Raw genomic sequence first — 14,911 nt, 5'->3', positions numbered from 1 at the left:
GAAAGCGTGCGTGGTCTGACCGCTAAGGAACCAAACTGGGACCGACACAAGAAAACCAATACAGCTTGTCCCTTAAAAAAAGACCAGTGCACGGGGGATATGTGCAAACCCTTCATCTCTGCCGCAGCTTCCCCAGCCACGGTGGAATTGTCCAGCATGAAGCCCTTGTCTTCATGCCAATTGTTTATGAATATGCCAATATCTATATGTTTATGCCAATTGTATATGGATTACGCTGTTTGGGTTGCTCAGTAGAGGTTCCTCTAAACAGCCATCTCATTTTTTCAGATACGGAAACCTGGAGATCTCGGGCTCTGAGGAACATGGAACCCAGAATTCCCCCGGATCCAGCACAGTGCTCAGGACGTAAGTTTGGTTTTGCAGCGCCCAGCGAGCCCCAGTCAGGGTTCGGTGCTGGAGCGGGACGTGGGCAGCAGAGCTGTTGTTTCATTTGACAATTCACAGCCCTGTTTGCTTCAAGGAGCTTGTGTAAAGGCCAAGTATCAGCTGTCTCATAACACATCCAATAATACAACGCAGAGAAAATATGAATGACTGCGCTGGTTTCTCAAGGTGTAATTGAAGAAGCAGCCTTTAGTTTCCTATGAAGTATTATCTTAATAATATTTCTTGCCTAAAAAGAACAAATTAAATTCTGTGCTCACAGAAGTGTCCATACTGCCCTCACGTGGGGGATGAATGTCTCAGTGTTCCTGTTGTTATATTAGGTACAGATCCATGCGATTGCATCAATACCTGCTGCATACAACCCATGTGTTCTCTCTGAATTTGCTCACAGTGCGATGGCATCGATTTTACAAGCCTGGCTCGACCAATGTGCCGACGATTTCCGAGAGCCGCCCGACTACGTGTGTCTGCAGAAGGTGCTGAGTTATCTGAAGAAGAACATGCCCGGCTCTGACCCGGAGAAGAGGGCGCAGAACCTCCTGGAGCAGTTCCAGAAAGAAGAATGGGAGAATGATGGTAAAGTACCTTTCTCTGCTGTCTGTGTGTTCTCCCAGCGTCAAGCCTGACACATCCCCTTATCCAGAGCACAAAGCTTCCTGTGCCGTGAGCCGAAAAGTCGTAAGAGCTCACGTGGTATGTGAATGAGTACTGGAATCAACTTCCAGCCTTAGTAGGCAGACTGAGTTCTACTACATGCATTTTTCTCACGTTACCTGCGTGTTTTTCAGACCCCGTTGGCTCTGGAGCGCATAACGGTAGGACTGGTGTGCAGAAAAGGCCCAGGTTTAGACTTAGTGCTGCGGCAGCCAAGGCTGCTGATCAATTCTGTACAGCCCTGCAGCCCTGAATCCAGCTCTGGTTTAGTGCCGAGTCCAGCCCAGGGCGTCCGGGGGCCTGTCCTGAAGCTGCTGGAGCCACGATTGGTTTCGTATATTTTGCATTACTTTCTCTCCTCATCAGTAGTACTAGCAAAGCACGTTTTAACTTTCCAACTGGTCTCTCTCCCTTCTCCTCCTCTTCCCTTGAAACGTGGACATAAGAGCATTCTCAGCGTAATATTTTGGGAGTATAATTGCAGTCTTGTCTCTTTGCAGTTCAGCTGTTTTTCAGAGTATAGAATGCGTAGATGCTGACAAGCAGATTATCAAAGTTCTGCAGTGTTAATAAGGAGTTGTTGTGGGGGGGTTGGTGGGTTTGTTCTTTCCAAAGAATGGTTAGTGAATGGGTTAAGGCACTTCTCAGCTAAGAGACCCTGAACAGCTCAGTTCTCCCTATTTCTTTTTCTTCTACCTTCTCTTTGCCCATTTAATCTTCTGGACCTTCTCTATCTCCCTAAAATATGCAGCACGGTGAGGCCGTTACCCCAGGCAGGTCCCTTTGCATGTTCTGTTCTTCTATGTAGTGATTTTCCAAATACCTGCTTTGATTACTTGTTTTCTGTATAAATTCACTGACTCGTGTTTTCCCCGCTGGCCAGACGCGTTCCACAGCCTTTCTCCCTGCACCCCGGACGAGGAAGAGGAACTGGAGATCAGCGGCCCAGAAGAATTCTCGCTGTCCCAAGAAGACCTGGTGGCAGAACAGCTGACATACATGGATGCGGTATGTAGATCATAGGTATTACTTGAAATGCTCGGGGAAAGAGTTCTGGGCTTCTCATTGTTTGTTTGTTTGTTTTTTAACTTATATCGGTGTAAGTCTGTTGTTCCAGAACCGCTCTGTTGCTGGGACACAGAGCGCAGCTCTGCTTGGTTATCCAGACTTGCTTCATTGATTGGGCTTTTCCTTCAGTTCTTCTGAAGGTGTTTGTCTTTTTGTTATACAGTGTGGATGTAGACTGTGTGGCCTCTTTTGCAAAGTTTAGCATTTGACCCCTCAGAAATAGCGTATTTTGACTGTATCTTAGGCTACCTCACCTGAAGATGTAGAAGTACTTTGTAACTGTAGAGCTCCGATTTGGCTTATTTGTATCGATCTCTTTCAAAAGTATCATGATATAGAAATCTTTCCCCCTGGTAATGTAAGTGATAGAAAGGTGTCTTTTATTTTTCCAGGACAGTTTAGCTGACGGTTCTTTTAGGGCGTCAGGCCTAAAGAGTTATACCAAAGTGTATATTTTAAACTGGAGAGAAAACCAATATTTCCCTTTTAATACCATACTGGATTCAGCTGCAGTTTGTACTGTAACCGTGCATTTCTTGCTGTGGGCAGTAGCGCTCCAGGCTGAGTTGGACACCTCTGTTTCCCTCTAGACACTCTTCCAGAACGTTGTGCCCCACCACTGCCTGGGCTGCATCTGGTCCCGAAGGGACAAGAAAGAGAACAAACAGCTGGCACAGAGCATCAGAGCCACCATCTCGCAGTTCAACGCCGTCACCAACTGCGTGCTCAGCACCATCCTGGAGAGCAAAGAATTAAAGACACAGCCAAGAGCGAAGATCTTGGAGAAGTGGATCCGTATCGGACGTGTAAAGCGTTTATTCGCGACTGTTTAACGTTCCTTGTGCGGGTGCCGTGGAGCTGGGAGGGGACAGGGGGGTTGTAGCGGGGAGTGATATTTTTGATGCTCAGTATTTGTAGAGCTGCCCGCTTAGCAGGGAGAATGTGCAGCAAGCAGGACACGGGGCAGACAGAAGAGCACTGACTATTGGTGATGCTGACGTTTAACGCTCCTGTGTTTCTAACCGCTCCTTTCACAGCAATGTAGGATCCTGAACAACTTTTCGTCTCTGAAGGCCATCGTTTCCGCCTTGCAGTCCACCTCGGTTTATCGCCTGAAGAAGACCTGGGCCTGCGTTCCAAAGTAAGGCTGTGCAGTGTGTCACTGGATGTGTTTTGGTGCTTTTATCTTTTCTGTGCCCAACTGTTAACGATTCTTGAGAAAAAAATTGTACCCTGGTCTGATTCAGAGTGCTTACAAACAACTTAAATCATTGAATCTTTTCCTGTACAGGGACACAATGCTGATGTTCGAAGAGCTTTGCGAAATCTTCTCCGACTGTGACAACTTTGCGACGAGCAGGGAGCTGCTGCTGAAGGTGGGAATTAGCTTGAGTTGCCAGGTTGTGATCTCACCCAAAGCCGAGCTCAGCCCTGTTCCTGGGATCAGCTGCCTGAAGCCAGCTCGACCGGAGTGCGAGCGAAATCTCGACGCTACAGAGGTGGGTGAGGGTAAAGAAAGGGGTTTCAGGTCGCGTTTTCGTTTTCGATTTCGCTACCCGGAAGCCCCCGGCAGCCGTTGCGGAGGCGGCTGACGTGGCGTGGGCGTTACCACGGTGACGGTGGTTACGCCCCCTCCACTTTGCCTTGAAAAAGCCTGTGGGAGGGCAGCGGTGCGCTGCCCACCGGGTGCTGGGAGGTGAGCCAGCCTGTGAGGCAGGAGGGTGCTACCCACGCTCTGCCGCAGCAACGACGGTGGTAGCTCGTGCAGTGGGGTGCAGAGGTTCTGTTCCCCCTTGCTGTTAGACCTCTCACCTGTTGCTGGTGACACAGACTGGGGCGTGGCAGTGCAGGTAGGCTGGACACAACCAGCTCTTTTAGGTGAGTTTGTTGGGGGTTTCATTTCGTTTGGGTGGTCTTTTTTGTTTGTTTGTTTGTTTTTAAATAAAGGCAGTAATGGTTTCTAGAAAAAGGAAAGCTGTTGCTGCTGCTGATACAAAGAGTGTGTCTACACAGGAGGTGTCTACACAGACACTACCCTCCAAGAAGGATGCAGCCACCCAGGTTTCTGGCTGTGCAGAGTGTCTGTGCCTGGCATTGGTACCAGAGGATGGTGTGGGAGGCACCTGTGTACGATGCGAGCAGGTCAATGACTTACTGTGCCTAGTGGCAGAGCTCAAGGAAGAGGTGGAGAGACTAAGGAGCATTAGGGAAAGTGAAGTGGAAATTGACTGGTGGAGTCAAACCCTCTTGGCTCCTAAGGGTGTGCAACCAGAGATGGTGAAGCCCCATCCTTCCTGCCATAAGGCGGATGGAGCAGAACTAGCTGATGAGGGGGAATGGAAACGGGTCCCTGATCGGAGAGGCAAAAGAGCACTCTCTCGAACACCATCACCACCCTTGGTGCCCTTAACAAATAGATACGAGGCCCTGGACCCAGAAAGTCCATCAGAGAACAGCCAAGAAGATCTGCCTGGAGAGCCTCCTAGACAGACCTCATTTACAAAAAGAATTACAACCGCAACTATAAGGAAAAAACAAAGAAGGGTGGTTGTAGTCGGCGACTCCCTTCTGAGGGGAACAGAGGCCCCTATATGTCGCCCAGACCCATCCCACAGGGAGGTCTGCTGCCTTCCTGGGGCCAGGGTGAGGGATATCAATAGAAGACTGCCGGAGCTAATTCAGCCCACAGATTATTATCCCCTGTTAGTAGTCCAAGCTGGCAGTGAGGACATTAACAGAAGAAGTATCAGGGCAATTAAAAAAGACTTTAAAGCACTGGGTCAGTCAGTTCATGGGACAGGAGCACAGGTGATATTTGCCTCAGTTCCTGTGCTATCCGGAATGGATGAGGAGGCAAATAAAGAGAGAAACAGAAAAGCCCATCTCATTAACAGATGGCTAAAGGATTGGTGCCACCATAAAAATTTTGGTTTTTTTGACCATGGGGCAAACTCCATGGTACCTAGTCTCATGAAATCAGATGGGCTTCATCCCTCTGGGAAGAGCAAGAGGACTATAGCCCATAAGTTGGCAGCACTGATCAAGAGGGCTTTAAACTAGGTTTGAAGGGGGAAGGGATTGAAACTGGGCTCTCCAAAGATCAGCCTAAGGACAAAAAGCCTGAATTAAGAGTGAAATCAGCAGCCCACTTGAAGTGCATGTACACTAATGCACGCAGTATGGGCAACAAACAAGAGGAGCTGGAAGCCATCGTGCAGCAGGAAAGCTATGACATAGTTGCCATCACAGAAACGTGGTGGGATGACTCGTATGACTGGAGTGCTGCTATGGGTGGCTACAGGCTCTTCAGAAAAGACAGGCAGGGCAGGAGAGGTGGAGGGGTGGCTTTATATGTTAGAGAGTCTCTTGACTCTGTTAAACTTGAGGTCAGTAGTGACAAGGTTGAGTGCCTGTGGACCAGAATCAGGGGCAAGTCCGACAAGGCTGATGTCCTTGTGGGTGTCTGTTATAGACCACCCGACCAGGATGATGAAGGAGATGAATTATTCTACAAGCAGCTGGCAGATGTCTCAAAATCGACAGCCCTTGTTCTTGTGGGGGACTTTAACCTGCCAGATATCTGCTGGGAGCTCAATACTGCACAGAAGAGGCAGTCTAGGAATTTCCTAGAGTGTATAGAGGACAATTTCCTTCATCAGCTGGTAAATGAGCCTACCCGGGGTAAGGCCTTGCTAGACCTACTGTTTACAAACAAAGAAGGGCTGGTGGGAGATGTAGTGGTTGGCGACCGCCTGGGGCATAGCGACCACGAAATAATAGAATTTTCAATAGTTAGAGATGCAAGGAGAGCCACCAATAAAACCTCTACACTGGACTTCCGGAGGGCAGATTTTTGCCTATTCAGAAGTCTAGTTCAGAGCATACCCTGGGAAACAATGCTTAAAAACAAGGGGGCCCAGGAGGGTTGGACATACTTCAAGCGGGAGGTTTTGAGGGCACAGGATCAGGCTATACCAGTGCGCCGAAAGGCTAGCCGACAGGGAAGACAACCGGCTTGGCTAAACAGGGAGATTTTGAAGGAAATCAGAAATAAAAAGAGAGTTTACAGACTGTGGAAAAAAGGGCTGGCTACCTATGAAGAATTTAGGAAAATAGCTAGATCGTGCAGGAAAAAAATCAGGGAAACAAAAGTGCAGTTTGAAGTTAATTTGGCCAATTCTGTTAGGGATAATAAAAAGTCCTTCTTTAAATATGTTAATAACAAAAGGAGGGGCAAGGAAAACCTCCATTCTCTACTGGACTTTGAGGGAAATATAGTTAACAAAGATGAGGAGAAAGCTGAGGTACTTAATACCTACTTTGCCTCAATATTTACCAGTCAAACAGATGGCCCTCAGGATAACTGGCCTCTGGAGATGGTTGACAGGAATAGGAAGCCAAATAGTCCCCTTGTATTCCAAGAGGAAATAGTTGGTGGCTTACTGAGCCATCTGGATCCTCATAAGTCTATGGGACCAGACGGGATCCATCCTAGGGTGATGAGGGAGCTAGCAGAAGAGCTCGCCAAGCCGCTCTCCATCATCTTCCAACAGTCTTGGCTCACTGGGGAGGTCCCAAATGATTGGAAACTGGCAAATGTTACCCCAATCCACAAAAAGGGCTGCAAAGCTGACCCTGGCAACTACAGGCCTGTCAGCCTGACCTCGGTGCCTGGCAGGGTGATGGAGCAGATCATCCTGAATGCAATCACACAGCACCTCCAGGATGGACCAGGGATCAGACCCAGCCAGCATGGGTTTAGGAGGGGCAGGTCCTGTCTGACCAACCTGATTTCCTTTTATGATCAGGTGACCCACCTAGTGGATGAGGGGAAAGCTGTAGATGTGATCTATCTAGACTTCAGCAAAGCCTTTGACACTGTCTCCCATAATATACTCCTTCAAAAGCTGATAGCCCATGGCTTGGACAAGTGCACTGTCTGCTGGGTTAAGAACTGGCTGGAGGGCCGGGCCCAGAGAGTGCTGGTAAATGGGGCTGCATCTAGCTGGCGGCCAGTCACTAGTGGTGTCCCCCAGGGGTCAGTGTTGGGTCCAGTCCTGTTTAACATCTTTATTGATGATTTAGATGAGGGGATTGAGACCACCATCAGCAAATTTGCTGATGACACCAAGTTGGGGGGCAGTGTTGACCTGCTGGAAGGCAGGAGGGCTCTGCAAAGAGATCTGGATAGACTGGAGAAATGGGCTGATTCCAATGGGATGAAGTTCAACAAGGCCAAGTGCCGGGTCCTGCACTTTGGCCACAACAACCCCCTTCAGCGCTACAGGCTGGGCACAGAGTGGCTGGAGAGCAGCCAGACAGAAAGGGACCTGGGGGTACTGATTGACAGCAAGCTCAACATGAGCCAACAGTGTGCCCAGGTGGCCAAGAAGGCCAATGGTATCCTGGCCTGTATCAAAAATAGTGTGGTCAGCAGGACAAGGGAAGTGATCCTTCCCCTGTACTCTGCATTGGTGAGGCCACACCTGGAGTATTGTGTTCAGTTCTGGGCCCCTCAGTTCAGGAAAGATATTGAGGTGCTGGAGCGGGTCCAGAGAAGAGCAACAAGACTGGTGAAGGGACTTGAGCACATGACCTATGGTGAGAGGCTGAGGGAGCTGGGGTTGTTCAGCCTGGAGAAGAGGAGGCTTAGAGGTGACCTCATTGCTCTCTATAACTACCTGAAGGGAAGTTATAGTCAGGTGGGAACTGGTCTCTTCTCCCAGGCAGTCAGCAATAGGACAAGGGGACATGGGCTTAAACTCTGCCAGGGGAAGTTTAGGCTGGATATTAGGAAGAAGTTCTTTACGGAAAGAGTGATCAGGCATTGGAATGGCCTGCCTAGGGAGGTGGTGGACTCACCGTCCCTGGAGGTTTTTAAACTGAGATTGGACATGGCTCTTAGTGCCATGATCTAGTAAATGGGCTGAAGTTGGACCAAGGGTTGGACTTGATGATCTCTGAGGTCCTTTCCAACCTGGCCAATTCTGTGATTCTGTGATTCTGTAATGAGCTCCCGTATGCGGTGCTTTGGGGAAGACGGGTCTGTAAATCCCGGCTTTTCTGCTGGGGCGAGAGGTGCCGCACAGCGAGATTTGACGCAGAGGAGTTACGAATGAGCACTTTGGCTTATATACCGCTCTGTGCAGACATGAACCGCTGGCTGAGATACCAAGGATGATGTCGTGAAAGCATCATTTACAAGAGCGCTGTTTGGTGAAGCAGACTAGTTGTGTTTTGTTTGCTTCCACAGGAGTATTCTAATTAGTATAATTATGACTTCTCAGTCAATTAATCCACCATTGCTCTGACCGTTTGCAGGGAGTCACACAAGGCACGGTACCTTACCTGGGTACCTTCCTCACTGACCTCGTCATGCTGGACACAGCCCTTCAGGACTATCTCGAGGTAATTTGGGGCAATTTTTGGAATCCTAAATCTCCTCCCTCCCTTGCAGACACTGTGTCTGCTCCTGCATCTTCCACTGGGTGCTAGTGCAGTTCTTAAAAAGAGAGGAATGTATTTAACAAATAGACTCAGGTACACGAGTGCTGTGGCTTATCCTAGAGCTGGAAACGGGTCTTTGTAGAGGCCTTTGGTCAGGGCAGCTCTGGCCTGTCCCTTGGTGTCGCTACTTCATCCTGTTCATCCTGTTTGTGATTAACTCCAGCCGAGCCTGTGCTCTTCTCCTCCGATCCCTTCTCTGTCCTTCCAACAGGGCGGCCTGATCAATTTTGAGAAGCGGCGAAGGGTAAGTGGAACGGTGACTGTTCTGTGATCGTTAGTGCCTGACGCTCTCTGCTAGAGCGTTCTCTTGGCGAGGCCTGTTGTCTTTGCTGGGCGTATCCAACAGCCGCTCACGTTACTCAGAGGGTGAGGAAGGAACAGTCCCCGGCACGCTGTGAACCTCTGCCGGGCTGTGCGGGGCGGCGCGGGAAGAGAAATTCCTTTTAGATGCGGGCAGCAGGGGAAGAGGAGCCGCAGGGCACTCGCTGCCGCGGGAGTTACGTCTGGGGCACGTTCCCCCCGTTTGGTGTTCACGGGAACACGTTACACGAGCGTGTTCTGTGTGCTGGGAGCGCATCAGACCTGCTGGCGTGAGACCTTTGCTGGCCACAAGATGCAGTCTGTGACCATCTTCCTTGTGCTGCAGTAAATAGTTGTGGGTCAAAGGTGCAGAGAGCGAAGCGGGTACCTGGGACCGAGAAATCAAGGCTGAGCGTTGCCTTCCAGCCTGAGCCTTGTTGGTCAGAGATCAGTAGGAGCGAAGGTGCCGGGGTTTCCTCTGTCCAAGGGCAGTTTGTCCTGGATCTGTTGCTGCGCGTGTTTAGTGTATTAACGAGACTGGCTTTATTTTTCTAATTAGAATTCCTATTTTATTATTTGTTTTCTTAGGAGTTTGAAGTAATCGCACAAATTAAGCTGTTGCAGTCCTCATGTAACAGCTATTGCGTGACAGGAGATGAGAAATTCGTGCAGTGGTTTAGGAGGCAGCGGCATTGAAGTGATGAGGAGAGGTAGGGTCTCAGCCCAGCTGGCGAAGCAGCTTTTCTTCCCCCGCAGGCAGGTTCAGGTTCTCTCAGCCTTGAGCTCTGCGCTGCCAGGAGCTGCTCCCGGAGAGTGGAAATACACACGCACAGAGCTGCGCTCCTCCTCGTGGGGATGAACCCTCTGGGACGTGGGAGTGACCCAGGGCTTCTCAGATATGGCCACTTTGAGATATTTAACTAACGGTATTGCCTGTTCTGCAGTTTCCGTCTGTCACGTGAAATCGAAGGAGCAGCTCCTGACCAGAGCACCGCAGCGGGCAGAGCTCAGAAGAGCGTGGTGAAGAGATTCAGCCTGTGAGTACAACGGGGAGGGGGTTTGGTGTGTGAATATGAACTGGAATAAATCAAACACCAGCTGACAAACCTGGCTGGGGATCCAGAGCACTGCAGTGCTGCGAGGAGACACCGCCAGCTAGAAATACGTATTGCTGTTGTCTCTTTCTATTGGTGTAAGTAGCCAGGAGGGTTATCGACTAAAGACTTCAGAAATAACTCTAAGGTGTCAGACAAAGGAACAATTTTAGTGCTGGATTATAAATTCAATTCAAATTTGCAGCAGCAAAACAGAGCAAATAAGGATAGAGTCTAATTTGCTATACACACACAAACAATAGGCCACTCGAGATAGGAAAACACAACAGCAGGTCAGATTGTTGAAGCAAGTGACAGCTGTGCTCAGCCCAGCTCTGTTGTGCTTTCTTTTCTCCCCTAGGCCGTTCCTGGGCTTGGGGGTGAGCGCCCTCAGCACCCCCATCAACGCGCAGCCCAAACCTGCTCCAGGTGGGAGCTCTGGGGACAGCACCGTCACCATCGTCCCTCCCACCGACACTGCTGAGGAGCCTCAGCACAAGGTAGGGCCCGGGCCCTGTGTTCAGCACAAACAGCCTGTGCGAGGCTGCTGACGCTGCCGGCGGCCCCAGGCGCTTGCCCAAGCCTGTGGATCTTGACTGGAGCGTTGCTGGCAGTGGAATGGAGGGACCTGAGCTCTGGGAAAGGCGATTTTGGGGGGAGGGCTCATGTACATCAGCCCAGCCTAATTCTGGGGCAGGCAGAGCAGCTGAGCAAGTGAGAAGCAGGTGAGGTCAGAGCTCACCAGCCCTGTGGTTTGACCTGCCAGGAACTGCCCAGACCAAGCCTGGGCTGGGCTGGGTTCCGTTCCCAGGGAGCTTTGTCCTGCAGACTCTGCTCTCTTGACCTAAGCTGCCTTAACTGGGTTGCCGAAGCCCTTGTTAAGGCTGTTGTGCTGAAGAGTGTCATCTTTAGCTTTTGGATCTTTGAAATTCAATGGTAATGAATGTGTTTGATCTCGTCTCCCCCCTTGCTGCCATCTGATGACAAGTGCTCCAAGAAGTGCCCCGGCCCCGTGACTCCCGTTCCATCAAAAGAAGTGCCGCCAGTCCTGCCAGTCTACAACCAGCAGAGCGGAGAGAGCTGCGTCATCCGCACCAGCGTAGAAGAGGACAGAAGCGGCAACATCTACAGGAGCATCCTGGGGAGTGGTGGGAACAGCAAAGCGCTGTTACTGTGGGTGGTGTTTTCACCCCAGGTGACTTGAATGGTGCTTTTAGTTTCGGAAACACCTATTCCCCGATCAGACCTCCTTGACAGGGAACGTGACCGATGTTACAAATCAAAACATGCGGAGCAGGGGATGAATGAGAGGTTTGCAAAGAGCATCTCTCAAGGTTTCTGGCCTTGAAATTGAAGCTTGTATTTGATCAACAATGCCAAGGGAAGCACTCTGAGCAAGTGCCGGCTTTGCTGCCCCTGCTCTTCTGCCAGCGCCGGCTGTTGTGTGTCCAGCTCAGCACTGGGGTGTGTGAGCTGTGACACAAGGTGCCCCTTCCCCAGCAAACCCAGCTCCAAGGCCCAGAATCTTTGCAGGACATCGCAGAAAGTGTTTAGCAGGGGAGACTGTGGATTAATGGATGTCTGCAAACAGCAGCTGGGGCAGCTCTTGCTGCGGATTCGATGGCTGCTGAGAACAAGGTCTCACCTCTCCGAGCGGTTGCTCAGGAGAGCAGAGGCTGTGATTTCCTGCTGCATTTCTAGAGCAGTGTCTGTTGTCTTGAACTAACTCCACCCCCAGGTGTCGCAAAGAGCGTGTTTTAGCGTCTGGCAGAATCTGCGACTTGGTTACCAAGCGACTCCTTGCAACTCCCTCTTTGCAGCTGAGTAACCAAGAGAAGGCTCCTGCTGTCACCCAGCGAGCCATGGAGAAGCACAACCTGCAGTCTGGCTCGGCCGAGGATTACGAGCTGGTCCAGATCATCTCCGAGGACAAAGGTGGGGAAGCAGAACTCTGCTGCTGCTGCTGCTGGAAGAGCTCTGCTGCATTTTGCCGGCAAGAGTAACATGCGGAGCGACGTCAGAAACGCCATCGCCACGTTGTCCCAGCTGCCGGTGAGAATAAACCCCCAACGCTGAGTGGGGCGCCCATGAACGCTCGCTCTGCTCCCTCTCTTGCGGAGCTGGCGATCCCACCCAAGGCGAACGTGTTCTACGCCATGAGCACCCAGGGCAACTTCGACTGCATCCTGAGAAGAAAAGCTGCAGCACAGGAGGAGCCCGCACTTCATGGGTTGTAATGGCTGAGCTCTGGATAGGATTTACTGTTTATATCATAAGTATGTAAACTTTTTTCCCCCCAGTTTTAGTCTGGAGTTCATATATTTTAATATGTGACCTGTATATAATGTTTGAGCTTTGTATCATATTTAATATTTCTATAACGAGTATATTAACTTTTTTCCAGTTTTTGTCTGCAGTTAATGTATTTTAATACTCGATGTGTTGATCATATTTAATCTTTCCATACTTCTACAGAAACCTTCAATATTATATCATCTTTTTTCTACTGATGTCTGCTTGGAGTTCCTATATTTAAATAGCTTAGCTTTATAGAATATTTTAGCTTGTATAATATTCAGTATTCACAGAATAAGTACGTAAACTTTTTTCCACTAATTTCTCCTTGGAGTTAATATATTGAAATGGTTTAGCTGTATATAGTATTTGAGCTTTATTTAATATTTTTTATTTAACATACTGATATTTAATATTTATGTGATATGTTTATTTAATGTACTAATGTTTAATATTTATTTAATATGTTTATTTAATGTACTAATATTTAATATTTATTTACTATGTACATAGACCTTCCCCAATAATTATTTTCTGGAGTTGATATATTTTATTACTAAATCTTTATACAATATTTGATCCTTGTATAATATTTAATATTGATATGATAAGTATATCAACTTTTTTCAACCCATTTTTGTCTGGAGTTAATGTATTTTAATGTTTCTTCTGTAGATAGTGTTTGAGCTTTATATCACATATCTAGAGATGCATATAAAATAAATAGAGAAACTTTTTTCCACCCTTTTTTTCTGGAGTTAATAGATACCAATAACTGAGCTTTATAGAACACATCATCTTTATTTAATATTTATAGAATAAATACTTGAACTTTTTTCCACCAATTCTTGTCTGGCATTAAAATATTCTAATATTTGATCCCTATGTCATATTCAATCTTTACATGGATGTAACATCTCTATCATAAATACGTCACTTTTTTTCCACTAATTCTTCTCTTGAGTTAATATATATTAAGATTTGAGCTTTTATATCATACATAATCTTTATTTAATACATAATCTTTATTTACATAATAAATCTGTGAACTTTTTTCCCCCACCAATTCTTGTCTGGCGTTAAAATATTTTAATATTTGATCCTTATGTAGTATTTAGTTTTTATAGATATGTAACATTTCTATCATAAATACGTAACTTTTTTCAACTAATTTTTGTTGGAGTTAATATAGTTTAATATTTGATCCTTATATCATATTTAATCTCTATATATTATTGAATGTTTCTATAAAAATACGTAAACATTTTTCCAGTATTTTTTGATCTGGAGTTACTAGGATTACTATTTAAGCTTTATATAACACATCATCTTTATTTAATATTTATATAATAAATACTTGAACTTTATTCCACCAATTCTCGTCTGGAGTTAGTAGATTTTAGTGTTTGATCTCTAGATAATATTTGATCTTTATATGATATTTAATCTTTATATAATATTGAATGTTTCTATAATAAATGGGTTAACTTTTGACCACTAATTTGTGTCTGGAGTTAATATATTTTAATGTTTGATTTTGTATTCTATTTAATCTTTATTTAATATTTAATACTTATATAATAAATATGCAAACGTTTTCCCACCAATTTTTGTCTGGAGTTAGTAGATTTTAATGTTTGATCTTTAGATCATGTTTGAGCTTTGTATAATATTTAATGTATCTATAATAAATAGATGAACTTTTTAACACTATTTTGTGTCTGGAGCGAATGTATTTAAATATTTGATCTCGTGTAACATTCCATCTCTCTATAACCTTTAATGTTTCTATGATAAATACGTCAACTCTTCCCGCTCATCAGTGTCTCGTTCATCTCTTTTCCTCTCTGAGACTGCACCGCGGTCTGAGAGTTTCCACCTTTTCCCCGTTGTCTCCATCACGGCATTTGTTGCTCCTGGCAAAAAGACGACCCCGAATTTAAGCTGCCTCTTGCGTTCTGGTTGTACTTCAACTGCCCGGGGAGCCAGCACACTGTTGTCAGGTTGTCAGGTTCTGGTGACAGCCTTAGAACCGGTGACGTGCACCAACCCTGCCTGTGCCCTTGGTGTGAGCAGCTCCACTTGCTCCTCACCCTGGGGAAACTGCTCCTGGCTCCGGGTCTGTCACCCTCGCTGCGGGGTCTGCACCAGCCGGGGCTCCGGGGGCTTCGCTCTCGTGCTCCACAGCAGAGGACAAACCCCACGCTCACAGGAGAACACAATAACTCATGGAGCAGCTGAGCTTCACAGCAAAGGGGAAAAATAGCAGAAAAAGAGCAGAACAGCGGAGAAGGGTTTGCACTGGCTCCTGCCTTCCCAAAACACAGTCAGTGCTGAGCAGGGAAAGCCCGGACAGCACCAGCCCAGGAGCTGAAAGCACAAGTGCGGTCACCTGCTGAAGTGAAGGGTGTTTGGGGTTGCACTGGGAAGCAGTTTTAGTCCTTCTGGGTGAGCAGCCTGGGTGGTGCTCACCGCATTGGGAAGAAGAAACCCAAAAGAACAAAACAAGTAGAATTTTTGGTAGATATGGGGGCAACACTAATGAAAACCTGAAAAGAAGAAACTCCAACCCCATGATGGGAGGG

General features: G+C 47.5%; 1 long non-coding RNA gene across 1 annotated transcript; it reads left to right on the top strand.

The window, feature by feature from the left end:
* The first annotated feature begins 3,403 nt into the window (after positions 1-3,403).
* On the top strand, positions 3,404-10,525 carry LOC139825898 (uncharacterized). The gene is made up of 3 exons (XR_011736053.1): positions 3,404-3,629; positions 9,526-9,974; positions 10,393-10,525. It is a non-coding gene; the product is annotated as an uncharacterized lncRNA (long non-coding RNA).
* The last annotated feature ends 4,386 nt before the right edge of the window (positions 10,526-14,911 follow it).

Source organism: Patagioenas fasciata, chromosome 30 (genome assembly GCF_037038585.1).
Source record: "Patagioenas fasciata isolate bPatFas1 chromosome 30, bPatFas1.hap1, whole genome shotgun sequence".
NCBI lineage: Eukaryota > Metazoa > Chordata > Aves > Columbiformes > Columbidae > Patagioenas > Patagioenas fasciata.
This window is presented reverse-complemented; position numbering and strand designations above follow the sequence as displayed.